The sequence below is a fragment of the Manis javanica genome, chromosome 5 (genome assembly GCF_040802235.1).
Source record: "Manis javanica isolate MJ-LG chromosome 5, MJ_LKY, whole genome shotgun sequence".
In the NCBI taxonomy this organism is placed as follows: Eukaryota; Metazoa; Chordata; class Mammalia; order Pholidota; family Manidae; genus Manis; species Manis javanica.
The window spans coordinates 121031809-121043842 of record NC_133160.1 but is presented as its reverse complement, the minus strand read 5'-3'; the positions used below and the strand labels follow the sequence as shown (position 1 = coordinate 121043842).

The window sequence follows — 12034 nt, the reverse complement described above, 5'->3', positions numbered from 1 at the left end:
GTTAGAGGGCAGTGTCAGGAACTGATGACCCAGAAATACACAAAGGAGAACTGGGCGTGGAGTTACAGCAAAATCTTCTATTCTCAAGATTTGAGACCTCTAATAATAAAGTTTTCTGTTGTCAGACCTCACACTCTGGGACTTTAATGCCTTCCTTATAAAATGGGACAAATGATATTTAACCTCCAAAGCTTTGAGGCTCAGGTGACATAATGGACATGAAATAACATTAAGAACTGAAAGGTGACTTAAAGGGGGATTGTCTACTTTTCAATTTATAATACATAAGCCTATTTAGGTTCATAGACGGACCCAAGGAAACACACAAGCAAGTCGTGGCAGAGCCTGGAACAGACTAAATGTAGACGTTCCACCTCTCTGAAAACGACTTTTAAAGCAAGCCAAGCAGAAATGTTAAACTCTTTTAAAATGACGGTTAGGCCCTCCTAATCGAGCATTGAGGACATGTTCCCGCTTACCCCAGGAACACACGTCCACGCGCATTCTAGCCGCCTCTTGTAAAGGGGGATTTGATATCTACCTGAGAACCTCCAGCTTTCGCACTACACTTAGCCTCCAGCCTTAAGATAAAGCCCCCTAGATACGGCAATGTTTCTTCCTCCTCTGCCCACTTCCGGCAAGAAGCCGACGTTGCGCAAACATGGACGCCGCTGCCCAGCAACGTCAGGGTGCCCAGGGAACTGTCAGTCCTCTTGGCTTCCCGGGAGACAGAGACGCATGCGCAAGACGAGGTGCTGACGCACGGGAGACAGTGGTCTTCGCGACTGTTCTTGGAGGTACCAGGCCTTGACGTCATCGTCAGTCTTCTGGGAAAATATTTATTCTTTTAAGTTCTGTGATGTGAAGACATTTCCGCCTAGGAAATCTCTTGGAAAGGACAGGAGGAAAACAATGCCTGGAGAACGGAGCTTCAGAAGAAAAAAGAAAAGGGGACCCTTGCAAAACAGACTTCTTTTTGTTGAGTACCTAAAGGTGCAAAGGAAATTTGATAACCCTTTACTGCTTAGCATAAAGTTCTGAACAATTAGGGCCATCAGCAACTACATGAAATATTTATTTACTGTGTATATTTTATTTAATGAATGTTTATTGAAAGAAAAAAAGCGTCAGCAGTCTAATTCTAAAACGAGTTGCTAAAGAGTTAAATCTGTCATGTTAAGATAGGAATAGAATAAGTTTTCAATAAGGATTAGTTGTTAATAGTACTCAAATTTTTGCTGTCTTCTCAGTTCTACCATACCATTTTCAAAGTTGGCAGTAGAGTAATGTAATGTGATATCACTCATATTGTGAATCTAATGTTAGCGAAAGTTTTATGAATGATGATTTTTAATTTATCTTTTTCCTTCTCCCAAAAGCTTTTAAGGTATTTGAAGGCAGAGATGAATGCTATATTTTCTCTGTATACATGGTAGAAATTGGTAGAGTACCTTGAAGTTACCAACAATTTAACCTATAAATATTTAGCTTGTTATTAAGGGAAGAATCTTATAGTTAGGAAATTGGGATGAGGATTATTTTCACTAATTATGTGGAACAAATCAGTAAAAATTATTAAATACAATTATTAAATTAGTCCAATATTTGGAACATTTCAAAACAATTTCACTCATGTTCATGCCTTTGATTCAAGGGAGACATCTAATCTAAAGTCTTTTTCTGTTCCTCAAGTTATTTGTCCCTGTGCTGTCCTTGGCCTGGAGTCCACATCTCTCTGATCTTACAATGGCCTGTTTTTTCTCACCTAACAGGTAGGTGTCAGCTTAAATGTCTTATCAAATGAGGCCTTTTGAATGACCCTCTCTAAAGCAAGAGCACACCCATCCCACCCAGTCCCACTACCCTTTTCTATTACCCTGCTTAATTTTCATATAAAATTCACTATCTGAAATTTTTACTTTTTTCCACTTCTGGCTTTTTTGCCTTCCACTAGATTACTAACTTTGTAATAGCAGTTCTCTCTTATTCATATTTTTATACCAATATTAAAACAGCAACTGACACATAACTGGTACTTATAATATCTGTTGAAAAAGAATTAATGATTGATATGAAGTTTAAACATGTTTCTTTTTGGTGATATAAAGTAAAAGTCAAGGAAATTGTAACTCAATTTGGATTAAGATGATCTGTCCTAAACTACATATTTGAAGCTCAGAGGGATATAATATTATCCAGAGGCATAAATTGTCCCCATATATTTTATATTAAAAATATTGATATAAATAAAAATTTATCCAGAATATCAAGATGAGAAGTCATTTGAAAGGGGGAAAATTAGAAATATGTCCAAAAGATATCAAAATATAATAGTTATCTGATATGAACTTTAAAATAATTTTGATAAATATATTTTAAAAGTGTAACATAGGTTTCACCTTCTGTCCAAGACACATTAATTGACACTAAATTTACTCTTCCCCTTCACAGAAAAAATTATAAAACTACAAAGAAATACAAGGTAACAGTTTTCAGGTATTAAACAATAACTGGCAGCACAAGACTATGATCCTTAATACAAAAGAAATACTAATTCTACTTGACTCTTCCATAAATCAAAGGGAGAAAGAGTCCATAAAGATCATGGAGTCTTGAACTGAAGAGAGAGAGAGAATACAGTTTTTTGGCAATAAAAGAAGCTTGGATTTATGGGAAAGGATCCTGGAAAGAAAAAAAAGATGTGCAGAGTGGTATACTCAGAAGTTTGTAAGGGGAACTCCTAAGGGTTTTTGACTGGTAACTGGGCTGACCATATTCAGAGCAATACACCATTAAGTGGGCCTAGTATCAAGAAGCTGCTACAGTGGTACTCATAGATGAGTGATGTCAGAGTTGTAGCCAGGCTAAAAATGGAAGGATCTAGATAATCTTCTTAGGCAATCAACTGAGACCTAAGAATAGCAGCACATTTAGTTGTAAGGACCCAAACATAGGATAAGAGACATGCCTTGCAATGAAGGACTAAATATTTACAGAAGCTTTTCAGAATTAAAAGGAGCCATCTGCAATTTTTCTTTCCAAAATTAAAACAAACATCCTTTATAGGAATAAAATACTCCCAGACTCCTACAATACATCATTCTCAATATTCAGCATAGAAATAAAAATTTGCTATTCATGTGAAGGAGGGAAATAGCCACAATCAAGAAAAGACTTAACAATATAAACAGTCTTAAAATGACTGAGTTATTGATAATGAGAGACAAAGAATTTAAAACAGTATTTAAAATATATTCAAACATTGAAAAAAAAGAAAGTTTTTTTAGTTTGTTAGATCTATCATAACAAAGTATCATAAACTGAGTGGCTTAAACAATAGACATATATTGTTTCACATTCTGCAGGCTAGAAGTCCAACACTGATGTGTTTGTAGGACTGATCACTAAGGGATATGACAGTCTTTTTCACTGCCCTCACCTAACTTCTGGTAGTTCACTAGCAGTCTTTGATGTGCTTCGGTTTATAGATGCACATTCCCAATCTGCCTTCATTCTCATATGACGTTGTCCCTGTGAGCATGTCTTTTTGCCAAAATTTCCTCTTTTCATAAGGATAATAGTCATATTGGGTTATGGCCCACCCTAACGAATTCATCTTAGCCTAACTAATTATACCTGCAATATCCCTATTACCAAATATGGTCACATTCTGAGATACTAGGAGTTAGGATTTCAACATGAGAATTCTAGAGGAACATAATACAACTCGTAACAATAAGTAAAGAGATTTAAAATTTCAGCAAATAAATTAATATCATAAAAGATAAAATGAAAATAATGTTACAGCCCAAGAAATGAAATGGAACTTAAGTGGGTGAGTTTAAGGGCAGATTGGAGATTTAAGAAAAAATGCCAGTTAATCTGAATATAAACCAGTAAGTATCAATCTGAAGAATGAAGGAAAAAAATTTAAAAAATATGTAAACAGAACCTCAGTAACTTAGGGGGCAATATTATTTAATCTAACATGTATAAATTGAGGTCCAGAGAAAGAAGAGAGAAAAAAACTGAGCAAAATATATTTGATGTAATAGTGGCCCAAAATATTCCAAATCAGTGAAAAACAACAATCTATAAATGAAAGAATTTCAGCAAATCCTAAACTGAAGAAATAAAAAGGAAACTACACCTAAGCACATCATAAAAAATTACTGATAATCAAAGATAAAGAAAAATAATTAAAAATTGCCAAAATAAAAGACAGATTATATTCAAGAGAGCAACAGAGATTACAAAGCAAGAGAATATTAATTATCTTTTTATCAAAAATAATAGAGGCAGTTGAGGGTGGAATAACTCCAAGTATTAAAAGAAAAAAGTCTATCTGTAATTTTGCATCCAACTAAAATATCCTACCAAAAGAAAAGTGAAATAAGAACAATTAGACATGAGTAAAAACTGGTATTTGCCTACAGTTTAAATGCTAAAGGAAGTTCTTAATTCTGAAAAGAAATAACAGTAGATAGAAGGTTGGATACTCAGACAGGATTTAAGAGCACTTTATATGGTGCAAAAGAGTGAAGCAGGAAATACTGTTTTTTCTAAGGTAATGTGCACTTCATATAATGCAATGTAATAAAACAAGCTGCTTGAATTAAATATTACAAAATATATGCTAGTCCAAGTAATTTTGTAAAGTAACAAAAATACATAGAAATGAGTTACAGAATCTTAACAGCTCAGGAAACATGATAAACATTGGAAATACTATGTGCCTTTTAAAAAATAAAATACTCATACACATGCAGTAAAGTAAAAGAAATGGCAACAAATTGCATTGAGTTTTATAGGCTGATATTTGTATAGTAAGTCAGTTGGTTACTAGTCCCTTTATGCAATCCAGTAGAATTTTAATGTCCTCAGAACTTTAGAAAATAGTAGTAATTTTATATGATTCAAAGGATTATCATTTTTCAGATTTAAAATCTGAATGAGACATGATTCATGATACTGAAGTTAAACTGAATGTTTTATCAACATATACTATGATCAGTGAATGCACTTGCTGTGCTTTGAGGATTCTTGAAGGCTGGGTATTTGCAAGGTACATGGGAACACCAGCATTTGCTACTTCTAGTCCATCAAGTTGGGAGGTAGCAAAATGAAAAAAGATAATTGGTATAGAGGGATTGAAGACAGTAATTATCAACATCTTCGTCAAGGTATTTTGCTTTCAGAGGGAGTAAAGATGGTGAAATGGTAATTGACAGTCAAAGAGGGGTTAGGAGATGTTGGTCAAGGAAGTATCATGTGCACAGTTGTCTGTCCTCCTCTCAGCCACTTAAAAATAGGCCTTAGTTCTGGAACACATTCTTACCAACAAAGAGTCGACACAGACTGTATCTGGTTTATCACCTGTGTGGGGAATATCTTTCATGTTTCAGACTGAGTGAGCTTTTGTTTTGCTTGTGCTTGTATGTCAGTGGTCTTTAGGAATGCCCCTAGCTTTCAGTATTTCAGAATTCACAAGGAATGGGACACATCTTTCTGGAACATGGTAAGGTTGTGCATAAGCTGTTCGCTTAACACAGTGTGGGGGTTGGTACCCACTGGCCATGAGGGAACAACACACCCTATTGGAACTGATTTTGCTCCCTCTCGTATATGTGACTAAAGCACTGTTCCATCCAATACTTGAGTGCATTTTGTTTGTTTTGGTGCCTTTGATACTAAGATGCGGTGAGCATATGTGTTCAAAATCCTCCCCTGGAATTAGTAACCATTTCACAGTGTTATTCTCCCTGAAATGGATAACAGATGCATGATACTCTGCTGGAGGAGAAATGGTTTTGATGTTGAGAGAGAATTATAATGTTAAATTGCATAGAGTGCTGGTAAATCTGGGTGCATTGGTGTGCTCTGTTAAGATGATTGCCAAGCACTCAACTCATTTTACTTAAAACCATCATGTTCTTTCTTTTCTTCTAGGGAAGCTATTGCTTTAGCAGGGAAGCAAATATGATACAGTCTTTAATTCTCCAACAGCAGTGAAGGGAGGTTATCTGGCTCCAAAGCAGCCAATTCTTAGTCTAATTAGTAATTTATAAGGAGGCCTAATACAATTGGCCTTGAAATTTTATTAGAATTATTATTTATTGGGATTATTTATTAGTGATGGTTTCAAGTGGGATGATGTGATTCTCACTCAAAAATTTAGACTGAATAATATGGGATATACTGATTGAGAAGTTAGAAGAAAGTTTTAGATCCCAATAAATGAGAATGGCTATTTTTGGTCTTATTCCTCACATGAGTTCTGCATTTTCAGTCTTTTCTGGTTCCATTTTTAGAATTCATCACAATATTGATGAATCCTTGTTTTTCCCCTAAAATGTGAGCCTGGAACATAAAGAAATTGATACCAATAATGAATAGGTCTTTAGGTGGAACATAGAACATTTCAACATTGTTAGAATATAGTGAAAGAGTGATGGCCATGAGACTTCCTTTCAAGTGAAGAATTAAGTAACCTATTCCTTGTGGTCCATTAGAAACACAGATCATGTGCACATAAGATGAGGATATTTATTTGCATACATGGTAATATGTGAGACAGAAGCAATGGGCTAGATGATCGCCTACTCGGCCTGAAGTTGAGTGGAAAAGACACTCTGATACCGTATTTTCTAGTTCTGGCACATAAGCTGTGAAGCTATGATAACTTTATTGAAGGATGTCCTTTCAGTGGCCTAAGACTAATGAAAACCAGATCCCAAAACACATTGTTCTGGTCTTGAAATTCAACATCATATAAATTTCCATAGCTAAAGTTGAAGCTCTTATTATAAAAATTGTAACTCTGTCATTAGAAAAGAGCGTATCTGGGAAATCTAAGCAGCTCATCATCACAATCACTGTCTAACTCATCCCACTTATTGTATTCAATGTGCTTAGTTTCTGAAATTATAAAAGAGAGATAGATATTCTGCTCATTTTCACTATATCCTTAGCAGTGCTATTATCTACAGCAGCAAGAACCATCTCCAATACATGGCAAAACCTGAGGGACCATTGAATAGATACATAAGTGAAAGAATAGAAGGAAATCAAGTTGTTTCTGTAAAAATTACAAAACATATGTCCCATTGGAAGCACTGCTCACTGCTTTATTTGTTTGTTTTTTAAATGAACCAAATCTTTAAGGAGCTTGCCCCATCTCCAGTGAATAGGGTCTAAATATACCATGGCTGTGATGGAGCAATGAAAATCAATTTTCATTCAAAATTAAAAGAATTGCCTAGGTAATATTGACAAATTTCAGTAGGTATTATATCAATATGAATCTGTATTCAGAGCACATGATGTATAATTTTAATGCCTGCTATATTGGTCGCTTAGGGGACATTCCGTAAGTAATAATATGTTTAGAGAAAATATGGAGATAGCAGATTCTTCCTACAACAGTTAATTATGAGTAGGCTAAGGCAAATTTGGATTCAGCTAATCCATTCAAGCTGATATTATAGAATGCATAGAAAGTCATTCAAGGCTGTAGAAAAAAGAATTTAGTCAAGATCTATTTTGTGTCCCAATTTTGTCTCTTGATAATATTCTTCTCAGTACTTAAAAGCCCATCCCATTGTACACTGACTATTGGTTAGGAAGGCATACATATGATAAAATGGACAATACTAAACTTTCCTAAGAGATAAGGATCACAGGACAAGGGGAGAAGCTAAGACTGTTCTAACACAATTACCAGCTGGTTAAGGGTTCAAGATCCTGACAACACTCTACATAATTGATATCATCTGTCTTTACTTTTCTATAATGAATTTAGGTAAACAAACTGCAAAAATATCCCTCCATGACCATAATATGAATGTTAAGATTAATTAAATTGTTCAAAAGATTAATGTGTATTAATATTCCCTGGTATCTTAGGCCACCATTTCTACAAAGTATTACAATTGGCAAAGACATGTTAATGTTTAATCCACATTTACATTACCTTAAAAAATGAGATAATCAAAAGTTTAAGACACTCTATTAGTCATTGTTTCACCAGTATTCAACAAAGAGGACTTTCATGTTTGTGTTGAAGAGATTAGAGATGTAACTTGATTTGCTCTGATAATAGACTCCCTCAGATATATCCCTTTCAGTGCCTAAATTTAATAAGCAGAAATTTATTTCTGAATCCTAACTATTTCTTGTTCCCATATGGTTCTTTTTTCCAATGTAAATGCCTCTAAAATGGTACGTGTGCTACATTCCTTATGCTTCAGTGTACACTGACTCTTAGAGGTGATGCAAGTAAAATTGCACCATAATCAACAGGAGTGATTTAAAAGCTGTGCAGGATACAGGTCCCCCTGTCCAACTGTGTGTCTTGTACTTACTGTAATATTTATTTTTCCCTGGATAGATAAGAGGTCTAGAAAAACATGAGAAGAGCAGACATCTCAAAATAAGAGATGTTGATAGGAGGGGTAGGAGGAGGTCACGTGGAGTGATGTTGCAGAGTATTCACAAAAATTTGCCCAGTGCTGCAGTTTTGACTGGGTTGGAATTTGCCTTCAGACACAATTGAAAAGTACAGAAAACTGTTTATATATTTAGAAGTGAAGTGGGTTTGGAGAGAAGAGAAATGGGAAGAGAAAGTGTTAAAGATATAATGTATGTTTAAAAGGACATCATAAAACACCTTCTTAAATTACTTTTTAATGAAAATGTTGCCAGGTTTTTAACTACAAAAAATACCTGCATATTGGAGAAATCTCCTTTTGGTGGTAGGTCAGGGTGTAAAAGCCTCAAATATCAATGGTTTATTTTATAAGGACCAAAAGAGCTCAAATAAAATTTTTCTCCCAAATAGAGTACTTTTAATTATTTGCATGATCACTTTAATTATTAATGCCAATTAGAAATCACAATACATATTCATACCTGATTTGGAGATCAAACTAGCTCTTTTGGTGGAGTTCTTTGCTAACAGCTGACATATGCTTGAGATACGTAGTCTTGGCACACAGAATGTATTTTGTTTCATTACAACCTAAAATGAACCAGAATTTTACCTATAAAATTGATGGACAGTCCTGAAAAAGCAGTAGGTAAAATTTTATTTGAAAATCTGGATGTGTTCATAGGTCCATTTAAAATTCAGAAGATTATCATTACTATAACTTTACTTTCATTTGGTAATAAAACAAATAAAAATTAAAGGTGTGGAAATTATGATATGATTGGATATCATTTTCTCTGTTTAACATTTTGGTGTGATACTGTATTAGAATGTGTTCCCTGGAAACAAATTGTGTCTCATAGGTTGAGTTACATTTAGAGGTTTATAGGGGAGTTCTTTCAGGGGACGCTCTCTGGGAGAAGTGGAAACAGTATTGGGAAAAGGCAGAAGCTAATCCATTATGTAGTGGAAACAGCCTTCAGCCGACCCTAGGCTCTGTGGGATCAGGTTGCCATCAGCTCGTATCCACTCTGAAGAATGACAAGGAGGCATGCTTTTGCTAGTAAGGAAAATTGCCAGATGTCTTTTAGGGGTCCTAGTCTAAACAGTAAATAGGGATATGCAATAGCCATGGTCTGAGAAGGACATGGTAATCAGAAGGTTCTTGGTTTCTTGGTCTTCATCATCCCTTTGGAATTGATGGTGGACATGGGGATGAAGAATATCTGTTTTATTATTTAGGTAAACTGCAGCACAGAGACTTTTAATTCATTCCTTTAGCCTTTTACTTTTACATTTGTCTAAGAAACAAGAACATTCAACATCCTGGAGAAGCTGTAACAAGCAAGTGGATCTGGGCAATGAAGGAAGGAGAACAGATGACTTCAGTGAATTTTCTGGTGCTGCACTTAGACTCAGAATGAATATGGCTTCAGGATCACCTCTGAGCTTAACTTCTTGCATGAGATCAACTGGTTGGTGACTCTAACAAAAAGAGTTTGCTGCAACAATAGAAAGAACCTGCTAGTCTATTGACAGTGTAGCTGGAATTTTGTCATCACTTTGCTTTGGATTATAAAGTTCCAGTTCTTTCTTTTTTAAATTAATAATATGGTCATTATTCAAAATTCAGCTTTTAATTATGCTTCTTGTAGAAACCTGAACAAATTACATCAACATCACAAAGAAAACGAAAAATGTTGTTTTTTGTAATATATTAAATTCTGAGACACGACATGTAAAACTTCCAATATCTTCTCAATTCCTCATCCCGAATATTAAGTCAGACTTGCCCAGTGATATTTTTCTGCCTTTGCTTTCTTTGCTATCTCTGTTTTATAATTTCTGAAAATTTGTTGTGGTCCCTAAAAGCTGAGTTGCTGCAAGCAGCAGAGGACAAATTCACTCTTGTTTTTTCTGTGTCGAAACCTTTCTGCATAGGAGGCCGCCTTTGCAACACAAGGTTTACCAAATCATCCCCTTTGCTATTGTATTCTTTCAGTACTGTGCTTTGTTTCTTGAGTTTGAATAAAAGAAACTGGCTAATGATTTGTCAAGTTATGGATCTATGCTCCAATTTAGAGTTCAAGACTAAAATATCTTTAGTTCCTGCTTATCATTACAAAACACTATTATGAAAATATTACTTGGTTGATTCTTTGCTCAGCTAGTTAAGAAAATCCAAGGTAGTTTCATTGTCCAAGAAGAAAGTTCTGCTTACTCAGGATTCCAGAATCCTAAATCCCTGAATTCTTCATTGCTTAAGAGAAAAAAAAGGTGAAAATAGAGATTCAATGCCTGATTGTTTATCAGCTAGCAAAGGTGTCATTCTATGTCAGTGAGACAGAGAGAGACAGAAAATCTGAATGAGAGAAATATTTATGCCACTTTACAATTATAGTGAGGACAATTTCCGATTTTCCCATGTACTAATCTCTTGTATCACTTTTTGAGGTTCACATTTAGGCAGTAACACAAGGTGTTGATCCTCCAAAGGTAACTGCTTTGCCTATGCCTGTGCAGAAAGCATATTTTTCTCCTGAGGTTTTTGCGAATAAAAAGTTTCTCTTTGCTGGCAAAGTAACAGCTTTGATCATTTTTTTCTTTTAGCTTGTGTAAGAAATACTGATTAAAAAAAGGATGATTCACAGATGGAACATGAAACACACTGTTCCCCCTGGATATTAAAGGACAAACAAACAAGGTCTCTTCAGTCTTCAGTTTTCTGTCAGACTGATCAGAGAACGGTAACTGAATGGCATCCATTAGGGAAAATTCAAGGCCAAATACACCAATAGGTTTTGGTTACTGCCTGAGAGTATCTCATGGGGACTAGGAGACTCTGACAAAGCAGGGCTGTCTTCCTGTCATGTCAGGCATCTGAATGACGGCCTTTATTTAGGACTAACATTTGGGTAATTAACTATATTTTGAACTTTTGTACTTGTTTTTTTGTCATGTTCTCATTCTTAGTCAAAGAAGTAACACCTTGCCTCTTTGATGTGGTGTGCAGCATTTTAACATCTGTTCCAGACTTTCTTCTTCACTACACCTGACTCTAGGTGGTTTAACAGACTGGAAACTTTATCCAAATTCTGAGTTTTAGTGCTAATCAATTGCCTATACTTAATTACCACTATTTCTTTAAACCTTTCAAGTCTTTCTCTCCCTCTGCATCTCCTCTCTCCTTGTGTCTCCATCTCTCTCTCTCTCTCTCTCTCTCTCTCTCTCTCATTCTCTGTCTCTCTCTCATTTCCACTGAATTGTTTGGTCTAATCACATGTGATTTTAATTATGGCAAGAGCCTCCTATGTGGTCTCTCTGCCTCAGGTGTCCTCCCCTTCAAGATGCTTCCACATTAATCAAAGTGGTCACTCAGAATTTCAGCTTTGGTTGAATGACCTCAATGCTTGAAGACTTCAAAGACTTTGTATTATTTTTAATTTTAGACTTGACTGCTTAAAATGATGTAAAAATTATTTATCTTTTGGCCCAGGCTTGCATCTCCAGCTTTATCTGTCTTTAATCTCCTTGCTCTGTCTCTTGCCCTTCTTAATGACTTGCAATTCTACAAACAACGGAGCCTTTCTTACCACCCTCATTTAC

The 12034-nt window shown here is 35.3% G+C and overlaps 1 long non-coding RNA gene across 1 annotated transcript; it reads left to right on the top strand.

Annotated features, from left to right (window-relative positions):
* The first annotated feature begins 770 nt into the window (after nucleotides 1-770).
* Nucleotides 771-10330, top strand: LOC140849390 (uncharacterized). Its single transcript, XR_012131138.1, has 3 exons — nucleotides 771-993; nucleotides 1693-1772; nucleotides 9735-10330. It is a non-coding gene; the product is annotated as an uncharacterized lncRNA (long non-coding RNA).
* The last annotated feature ends 1704 nt before the right edge of the window (nucleotides 10331-12034 follow it).